At 26.4% G+C, this 10,135-nt stretch overlaps 2 long non-coding RNA genes across 2 annotated transcripts; one reads left to right on the plus strand and one right to left on the minus strand.

The window, feature by feature from the left end:
* The first annotated feature begins 925 nt into the window (after positions 1 to 925).
* On the plus strand, positions 926 to 6,912 carry LOC123261872. The gene is made up of 4 exons (XR_006508794.1): positions 926 to 1,157; positions 1,608 to 1,799; positions 2,034 to 2,196; positions 6,097 to 6,912. It is a non-coding gene; the product is annotated as an uncharacterized LOC123261872 (long non-coding RNA).
* LOC123261870 lies at positions 4,997 to 6,100 on the minus strand. Its single transcript, XR_006508792.1, has 2 exons — positions 5,233 to 6,100; positions 4,997 to 5,162 (listed from the first exon to the last, which is right to left on the minus strand). It is a non-coding gene; the product is annotated as an uncharacterized LOC123261870 (long non-coding RNA).
* Positions 6,913 to 10,135: the final 3,223 nt, after the last annotated feature.

The raw sequence follows: 10,135 nt of genomic DNA on the forward strand, positions 1-10,135 counted from the left end.
TTCCAACCATTATCTTTAGTCGATTCATTTAATATTAACAAATTTGGGTGGACATCAATGACCCATAATCCGATTGCCCAGACCTCGTATTGGACAAAATTCTTTTACCCAGAATTCGTTTGTCCAGATTTTTATGATACAGTGCATCTTTTACCCAGAGTTCCAATTATACAGAATTTCTATTACACAGGCTTCCGATAACACATGATATATTTTACTCAGTAATTCATTTACACAGGTTTCTTTTGCCCAGACTCTTCAATTTGATCTCAGTAGTTCTTGCAATAAATAGCGCCAGCATAACTAATTATAATTTGAAAAAATTTTTTTTATTTCAACAATTAACAAATCAGAGCCGCCTTATTTTTCTGTAACATTTGTTAAACTCCTGGGTCATTCCATGTCAAATCGACCAATAATCGACAAAAGAAAAAAAAATAAAAATAAAAAATTTTCAAAAGATATGCAAATTCAAAATTTCGCGATTTTTACAGTTTTTGAATTTCATTTTTGTAATATCTCGAACGCTATTATAGATACAGGAATGGCCTTTCGTTTGTTTAAAAAGGGACACTTGGTGCTAGTGAAAAAAAAAAATATTTTGGAAAAAAATTTTGAAAAATGCCAAACAAATTTTGAATTTTTGAAAATCGTCAAAAATGACGATTGAGATTAAAATTTTGGTTCAATTTTTTTCGTATAATACCTTGTACTGATCTTAAAAGATTCTGAAAATTTGAGAACACTGTTTTTTGTTTTTTCAAAAATAAGAAATTTTGAATTTCAAAAAAAATTTTTTTTTTGTTTTTTGTAACTTATAAATAAGATAAAGTTATGCAGATACATAGTATTATAATTTTGAGCATTAAAAAATTAAATGTACGACGTGGAAATATTAAATAATAAGGCGGCTCTGATTCGTCAATTGTTGAAATAAAAAAAATGTTTTCAAATTATAATTAGTTATGCTGGCGCTATTTATTGCAAGAACTACTGAGATCAAATTGAAGTGTTTGGGCAAAAGAAACCTGTGTAAATGAATTACTGAGTAAAAGATATCATGTGTTATCGGATGCCTGTGTAATAGAAATTCTGTATAATTGGAACTCTGGGTAAAAGATGCACTGATCATAGAAATCTGGGCAAACGAATTCTGGGTAAAAGAATTGTGTCCAATACTAGGTCTGGGCAATCGGATTATGGGTTATTGATGTCCACCCACAAATTTTTGAATACCAAAGAGAATTTTTAATTCAACAACGCAAATAATAGTTAAAAAAACACTTTTATAAATAAACCAAACTAAAAAATATAAAATAAATTTGAATTAATAGTGTAAAAAATTTTAATAAATATAAATTAATAATAGTGTGAATAAGAAAAAAATGTTTTATTTTAAAAAAAGCGTGGGGTGCTTTTTAAGATATTATCGAAGTGATACTCCTTCTCATGTCTGTCAATGAAATATTTATAACTATTGACACCCCACGCTTTTTTTACAATTTTACTCGCTACGCTCGTGCGTTCAACTTCGCTTTCGTGGGCAATCAACAACTTGTCGCACCAGTTGCACAATATACTATTAATTAATAAAATTATATTTTCAGAGTATCGAGTGGTGTCCAAATGATTAGTACATTCTCTGTACAAATTTAAAAAAAGGAATTATACAAATATTTACAATATTTGTAATAAAACATAAAAAATTTAATTTCAAGTACACTGAAGGAAGTGGTGGAATAGAAAAAGTTATTTGGGGACCTGATTGTAAATAAATAATTATTATTTCTGATTCAAATGTAAGTATAATTAATTTATATTTATTTATTTATTAATGACAATTTTTTTTTTAATAAATTATAACAAGAAAAATTTATTTTAAAAATTCAGTTTTTAGAAGCTCAAAATAATAATCAATGCAATTTTTTAAAAATAATTTTCAAGACCTCGTTTGTTTTTAAAGAAAAATAAAAAAATTGTCAAGTGTCTGCTTATTTCAGTGTCATTAATATTTTTATTTATTTTGTTAATAGATTTACCTGTCAATAATAACATTGACTAAGCAAACAATAACCCACATGTGGAATATTAAATCATTAGCTAAATTTTTGGCCATAAATAACAAAACAGAATGCTTAGCAATTATTTTAACAACAGATGAAATAGAAATATATTAAGGAGTGGAAATCATCATATGTAAGTAAATATTTATTATTTTATTTGAAAGAATATAAAATTTTAATTACAATAAATGAAAATTATAAATTTTGACAGCTTCGTCAGCTCCACAACTTGCTAATTCAATATCGCAATTGTTATTTTTAATCGTTGGCCTAAATGCTAATCTTTTAACAGTTTTATGATGAGCTTCTTTGCTATCAAGTTTTATCAAACAAATCCATTCGCTCTCTATATTATAGATCTTACAATCAAAAAATTTTTGTGGTATTGTCTGCAATTGAATGGTACCATCCTCACAATCAATAGCCAAGACATAAGATTAATAAAATCATTGTAAAAATCTAGAGCTGTTACAGAAGCATGTGGAAATTCTAATGATTCAATAGGTAAAATATTTCGATTGCTCCAAAGTTGATCAACTTTCCAAAGTCCAATTGTACCATCACGTGACCCGGTCGCAAAGTATTTAGTCATGGCTCCAACTGCAGCACCAAATAATCATAGTGTGTAATGATTTAGCTGGTGAACAAGCTAATAAATCATAACTATCACCCGATGAATCAATTTCATAAATACTCCAGCGTCTGTCGTGCGACACCGATAGTAAATATTTCCCATCAGGAGAAAATTCAAGCTGTGTCCCAGTAAGTCGATGACTCATGAGCTTACCAATTTGTGCCCAGGTCTCGGTGCTCCATAAAATGATAGTCGAGTGTTCAAACGATGACGACTTACAAGCAGTAGCTATCAATTTTCCATCACTGCGAGTTGCTATATTGAAAATAATTCATACCTACGCACGTACAATTTTTTCAACTCGGTCCACAGGGTATATCTTCTTATTTCTTCTTCAGTTGGCGATCTTTTAATAAAATTGCCATCATTATTATCATGCTCATTAATATCAGAAGTATCTAAATATTGATGTTGCTCCTGGCTGGTATTATTAGTCAGTCCCAATGCTGGAACTGAAGCGCTTGTATCAGCCATATTCAACGCCTTGCTCCAATCATCAGCACTCAGAGCTTCAGAAAATGCAGCTGGTTCTTTAAAAACCCGTATGACGTCCTCATCAGTGCCAGAGCAGAACATTGTCGAGTTTAATATTGCTAAACAATTAATATCATTAGTATCATACACGTGAATTTGCGGGCGTGCTATTTAATGCCAATTTGGTGTCATTGATGATGATGATGATTTTTTACAAGACCATGGTACGTGAATTCTTGTCGTTTGATCCAAGCTTGTGGTCAGCAAATACCTCCCACGTGGCTCCCAATGCAAGTCAGTCACTTCACTGTCGTGTACGGTCGGTCCCGAACGTGGGTACCATTTTTTAATTTCTTCATTGTATCTCCACAGATGGATGGTACCTTCGTAACCCTGGGCTAGTACGTAAAAACCAAGAGAGTTACCACTGACCTTGCCCAGTTTAACTGTTTCAATCCAAACACCACTGGGACTCAGCTCCTAAATGATAATTGTTTGGTTCGACCCGCTTGAGAGTAGCTTCAAAGGATTTTTATTGTCAGGCGACCACTGGACTCCATAGACCCCGTGGTCATGTCCAGTGAGCACTGACTCTAAAGAAATATTAAAATTATTATCATCTACCTTGAATTGATACGGTTGCTCATCATCAAAAGCTTCTGGAGGGGTTGATGAGATTTTCCAGAGTCTTATGGTGCCGTCTCAAGAACCACTGGCCATAAAAGCTTCATTGGAATTATATTTAACAATATTAAGATACGTAATCCAGTCTTGATGGCCGCGTAACTCAATTGTATGATTGAAATTCAATTCTGGACTATTTTTATTCAACAAGCTGGGATTACAAGTGTAAAGATCAATTGTTACTTTTTCAAGACAAATTATTATCACTGGAATTGGCTCGTCACCTGGCAATGATGATATTTTTATTTCACTTACTAATTTTTTTTTTAAATCCAATTCCTGGTCAATAAGTATTCCTGATTTCCAGTACCATATTTTAAACTCGCAGTTACATGATGATCCAGTTATCAATAAATTATCATTATTCTTACTTTTTGAGGAATTAGGATTAGGCTATTAATAAGCTGCATATGCTGTTTTCAAATCACTGTCTAAGTAAACAATAATATTTGGCTTATAATCTTTTGTGACAGATTCATCCCAGATTATAATTGTACCGTCCTCTGAAGCTGATAAAATTTTAGGTGCTGAGCAATCATCACTATTATTTTTACAGATCCAATTAACTACTTTAACTCGACTCTCATGCTTTTCAAGTTTGTCAATTATTCGGCCAGTTTCTAAATAATCTGGATCGTATATTACGACGGAATTGGAACTCACGTAACAAATAATGTTATTATTTCGGCACCAATCTATTGCGTGAGGCCCACGATTTAACGCACATGATATATAATTTGTTATTACTTCCATTTTTATTTATTAAATACTTTTTTTTTATACAAATTAATTTTTTTTTACGATCACGTGTAGTGTCGTGGAGTATAAATTTGGGATTATGTATTTATAACCTAAAAACTATTTCAAATGTAGCATAGTGAAGCTAGCTGACATCTGCAATTTTTTTTTTATTCTTATTACAAATCAATCATAATAATAATAAATTATACTGAAGTTAACTGACACCGATCAATTTTTTTAATTTTTATAAAAAATCAATTTTAATAAAAAAGAACTTTAAAAATTTTCAATTACAATTTTTTTTTAATTTTCACATTTGGAATTTTTTTATTAATTTAATTGCTCAAAAATTATTAAAAAAATTTCGAATGTCAATTAACTTCAGTGTCTTTAATAAAAATACTTTTAAAAATTTCTCCTTTTAATTTTTTTTAATTATCACAGTTGAAACTTTTTTATTAAATAATAACAGGAATGTTCACAGGAATTCAGGACAAAATAAAAATTCAAACCATCAATTTGATCTTTGTTGTACGTTTCGTCCTTTATTAGGACTTCATCAGCAACTAAAATTAAAAACATAAATATTATAACCTTTCTATACATATAAAAACATATAACATAATATAACCATACCTTAATCATTATGGTTTACAATCTATTATATGCTATTATATAAAACGTAAGAACCATTGGTAATAGTGTTATAATGAATCCAATGTCAATTAACATTATTTTTAAAAACATAAACAGACAAGTTATTTAACAAAATTATTACTAAATGTATCAACATCAATATTAATTGTAATACTGTTATACCCTTAGATAGTGTATAATAACTAAGTTACAATAATAATACTACAGTGACATCTATGATCTTTATGTCAACTAAATTCTCGCGGAAACATTTAGAATATCATTATAAATACTACTTAAATTATTGGTGTCTGTTCTTAGATTCACTGTATTATTTCTTTTTATATGGATCATTTCACTAATATTTCTCTTGAACCAATTGTCTTCTATATCTAAAATAGTTGCCATGTCAAATTTAAAATTGTGTCCAGTCTTGAAATGATGATCAGCGAGTGCAGTAGAATTTGTTTTGAGTATATTAATCGGCCTGCAGTCATTCTTATGTTGATCCAGTCTTTTCTTGAGTTTTTGCTTCGTTTGTCCCACGTAGCACCTGATACATTCACATGGTATCTAATATACAATCTCGGACTGATCCCCTTTATCAACTTTATCTTTTAATCTTGAATAAATTGAGTTAATTTTGACTAAGTAGTAAAACACCAGTTGAATATTAGTTTTATTGAAACATTTGTTAATCTGGTTAGATATTCGGTTAATAAATGGGAATCTAATAAACTTTTTAACTTGTAGTTTATGATCCGGTATGTTTTATTAAATTGTACTTTTTTATTAAATTTTTTTCACAAAAATTTATGTCAATTTCAGCGGAAAAAATTTAATTTTTATTTTTATTTATTACAGAGATTGATCTGCGATAAATTATTCAGCATTGACGGGGTATCATGGTCACCCAATGGAGAATTACTGGCTAATTGGTGTTCAATAATTGAAAAATCCCGAATAGTAATATATCTTAATATATCTATATATCTTAATAGTCTTATCAATGGAGTGTAAAAAATCTCCAATTACAGTCACGGTTTAAAATACACTAGCGCCTCTGGCGGAATTTTTTTGAACTTTAAATATTGGCGAAAAAATTTTCAATGACAGCTTTTATTTCTTCAGAGAACATAAGGATGAAATTTTGTGAAGAAATACAAAAAAGAAGATGATATTTGTGTATATATATTTATTATTTTTTATTAATATAATAAATTGTGTATAGTAAATTATTTTTCTTACAAACTAATTGTGGGGAAGCGATAAAATAGGAACTGTGATCGCCTGTCGTATACTCTACTTATTTTTTTTTATTTTAAATATATATTTATTTAAAACATCTGTCTATATTCTTCATAAATAGTTTTTTTCTTTCTTCTTGTTAAATATTGTGAATTTTAACCAAAAATTTAAATTGATAATAGTTATAGTTAATAATAATTACAAGTTTTGCATACAAACAGGCCGTTAAAGGCACCCGGCCCTGGTTCACGAGCTCCCAATCAAGCAAGGGCCCTCTTAATCTATTTTTAATAATAATATTTATTTAAGTAAATTACTTATAACCCCACAATCGACAATAAATCTAATACACAGTAATTGCAACAAATTATTAATTATTAAACGCTGCACTATTTTTCTTCTTTAGTTAATAATAAATATTTCAGTTCAGTTACTTGCATTCATACAATTAAACTATTGTTTTTTTTTATTTATAAATATTAATAATTTTAACAATAGGCAACTCTTAATTTTTAATATAATTCGTAATAAATATCATTGTTTAATTATTAATTATTACATTGTCTTATAAGTATATTAAAACGTTGTATTTTTCTATTGTTTTAGTTGTCTTCTTGCAAATATTGCTAGTCAATACTGTTCTAATATTTAATTTTTTCAATTAAAAATAATTTAAAATAAATTTTTTAAAGAAGAAATATTTTAAAAATATTCCAATGTCTGCTTTGTTAAAAAAAAAGGAAAATAATAAAAATAAAAATAATTTTTTCCAACATATTTATTGTATAATATTGGCAAGTTGGATGGCTTATACACATTAATGGCAAAAAACAATAATAATAATAATAATAATAATTAATTAATAAGTAAAGAAAATTTTGTTTAGTATAAAGAATAATAATAAAAAATATAAACAGAGGTAGTAAACATATTAAGAAATAGTACATAATTGTTATTATTATTTAAAAAAAAAAAAAATTAGAGTAAGATAAATAGGTATTAAAATATTTACATGAAAAATTTCGAATAAAATTTAAAAACTCCGTGAAAGCCTTAAATAATTGTTACTGACTTTATAAAGATAATGATAAATGATAAAGAAGAAATGAAATTATCAAACAGAAATGAATCTTAGTTAATAATTAAAAAATAATAATAATAAAACAAAAACCTAATAATTAATTACAATTACGGCGGTACAATTAATTGAAACAATTATAATAATAATAATAATTATAATAATAATAATAATAATAATAATAATAATAATAATAATAACAATCTAATGAAGCACCTTAGTTGATAAAATTGAATTTTCAAAATACGTACAAAAAAAGTGACCAATTATTTTTACATGAAAAATTTTTTCAACAACGCACCTGTAATAATAAATTTAAAAATGTTGGTCTTCAGATTGCACTTAAACTCCTATCCCACAAATTCAAAGATCAAAACCAAGAATTTATAAAAACCAATCAAATGCAAATAATTCGCAACTACCTATCCCTGATTATGTTTTCTCATATAAATATCACGTAATCAGTATAAGTATATCAATAACTAATTATAATCGTATAGCTTATATACATATATTGTTTTTTTATTTTTATCTTATTTTATTATTTCTTCTTATTCTTTAATATTAAGTATAATTATTATGCAAATGATTACTTAATTGCATACTGGTTTTTAATTTCTCTCATACACACACTCCATTGGTTTATTTATTAGTTATTAATTCAATAATAATAATAATAATAATAATAATAATATTTATTAAAATGAATGATGGTTCGATATCGCACTCACGGTTCCGTACGGCAAATCATTCTTATATTATTAAAACCTTATGTTTAATTATATGTAATTAAATATTTAATCATTCGATGAGTTACCTTCACACACATGTGTAAGTACATTGTATTGCATTGTTATTTTGGAATAAAATATTATAACTTTTTTGTTTTTGATAAATAATCAAGCTGGCAGTGGGAATTTAAAAAATTTTCACTCATAAAAATTTATTTATTATTTCTTCATAAAAAATTTTCTCTTAAAAAATTTTTAAAAGAATAAATACTCGATTATTTATGAAATTATTGGAAGTATCTGATTGACTATGGTCAGTGGAAGTTATATTTTGTAAATATATATAAATATCATCATCAATAATTATTAATTAATATAAAAAAAAGGTAATATTGTTGATTGATATTTGTGACTGTAAAAATGTTTGATTTTATTTAATGATTAGTGGAAAGAAGAATATACTTTTAAAAATATATATTACGGAGGTAGGTGTGGTGATATATTAATATATATTTAATATGTTTCAACTATTTTAATCCCTGGTAATCCTGTGTATATTGATAACTATTTGTTTATTATAAATAAAAAAATTGAACAAGAAATATATTTATTAATTATCAAAACAAAAATGGCTGAGACGATTAACATTAACTGTTAAATATTTATATCACTGTATACTTATATTTCCTGAGTTTATAAGAACGTTTGATAAGTACCTGAGTGTTGTAGTTTATTTATTAAATCTTCTTTTTTATATAACCGACTATAAATATACATAAAACTATTGCAATACTGTATACTGATTAAAAAATATGAACTGACTATTGCTGACGAGAAGAAATAGTTTCATTATTTTTATTTATTATATTATGCAGTGACATTTAATATGTAAAAAAATATTTTATGTATATATTATTCCTCATCTGTGTTAACAAAAAAATATTGCAGATTTAAATTGACTCAAGTATTACGACTATTTCGTTGGATCACTATTGTTTCGTTTAAGCTATTTATTATTCATTAAAAACTTTCATCGGTACTTTTTATTATTATTTATATTTAACTGATTCGCTCGTATATTTAATATATTTTTATTCCACACTGTTAAATACTTTATTATAATTTTTACTACCCGTTAATCTTTCCAATTATAATTTGTACTCTGGAAATTATTTATTTATTTTTTTTTTAATGTTATTAACAATTACTATTGGTTAATGATTTTTTTTAAACATTACTTTTGATAAAAAATAGATAGAGAGCTTTGAAGGCAAGAGTTGGTATCGTTTGTACCAATTAAGACCTGGTTAGATTTATAAAAACATTTTTTCTATTTCTTCCTGCTGTGGATTAGTCTAAAAATTTTTAATTTATCGCAAAATTTTGTACTAATTTATTTATAACATTTAAATCGTATACTTTTTATTAGTATGTATTTCGTATACTTTTTTTTTACGCTTAATAATGTCGAAAAAAATTTTAATAAAACAAACCACAGCTCGGAGTTTTTAATCTATTGATTTCCGTTCTCACGAGACCGCAACGTACTAATTTAATAATAATAATTAATTTTATTTAACCAAATAAAATAATTATTTATAAACTAAAAATAACACTGGGAAAAAGTCCAATACAAATTACAATCTTACATCTAAAGTTAGTATACTTTAGAGTATTGTAGTTGTATACATATTTTCTTCTATAAACTAATTATTATAATTTTTTTAATTTTTTCTACACCTAATCATCATTTCTTCAATAATTAAATTTCTTTGAATATTCATCAATTATTCATTTTCTTCAACGCTTATCGCGAGTAACTGATATTTTTATTTATTTCATTACA

This window comes from Cotesia glomerata, linkage group LG3 (genome assembly GCF_020080835.1).
Source record: "Cotesia glomerata isolate CgM1 linkage group LG3, MPM_Cglom_v2.3, whole genome shotgun sequence".
Classification (NCBI taxonomy): domain Eukaryota; kingdom Metazoa; phylum Arthropoda; class Insecta; order Hymenoptera; family Braconidae; genus Cotesia; species Cotesia glomerata.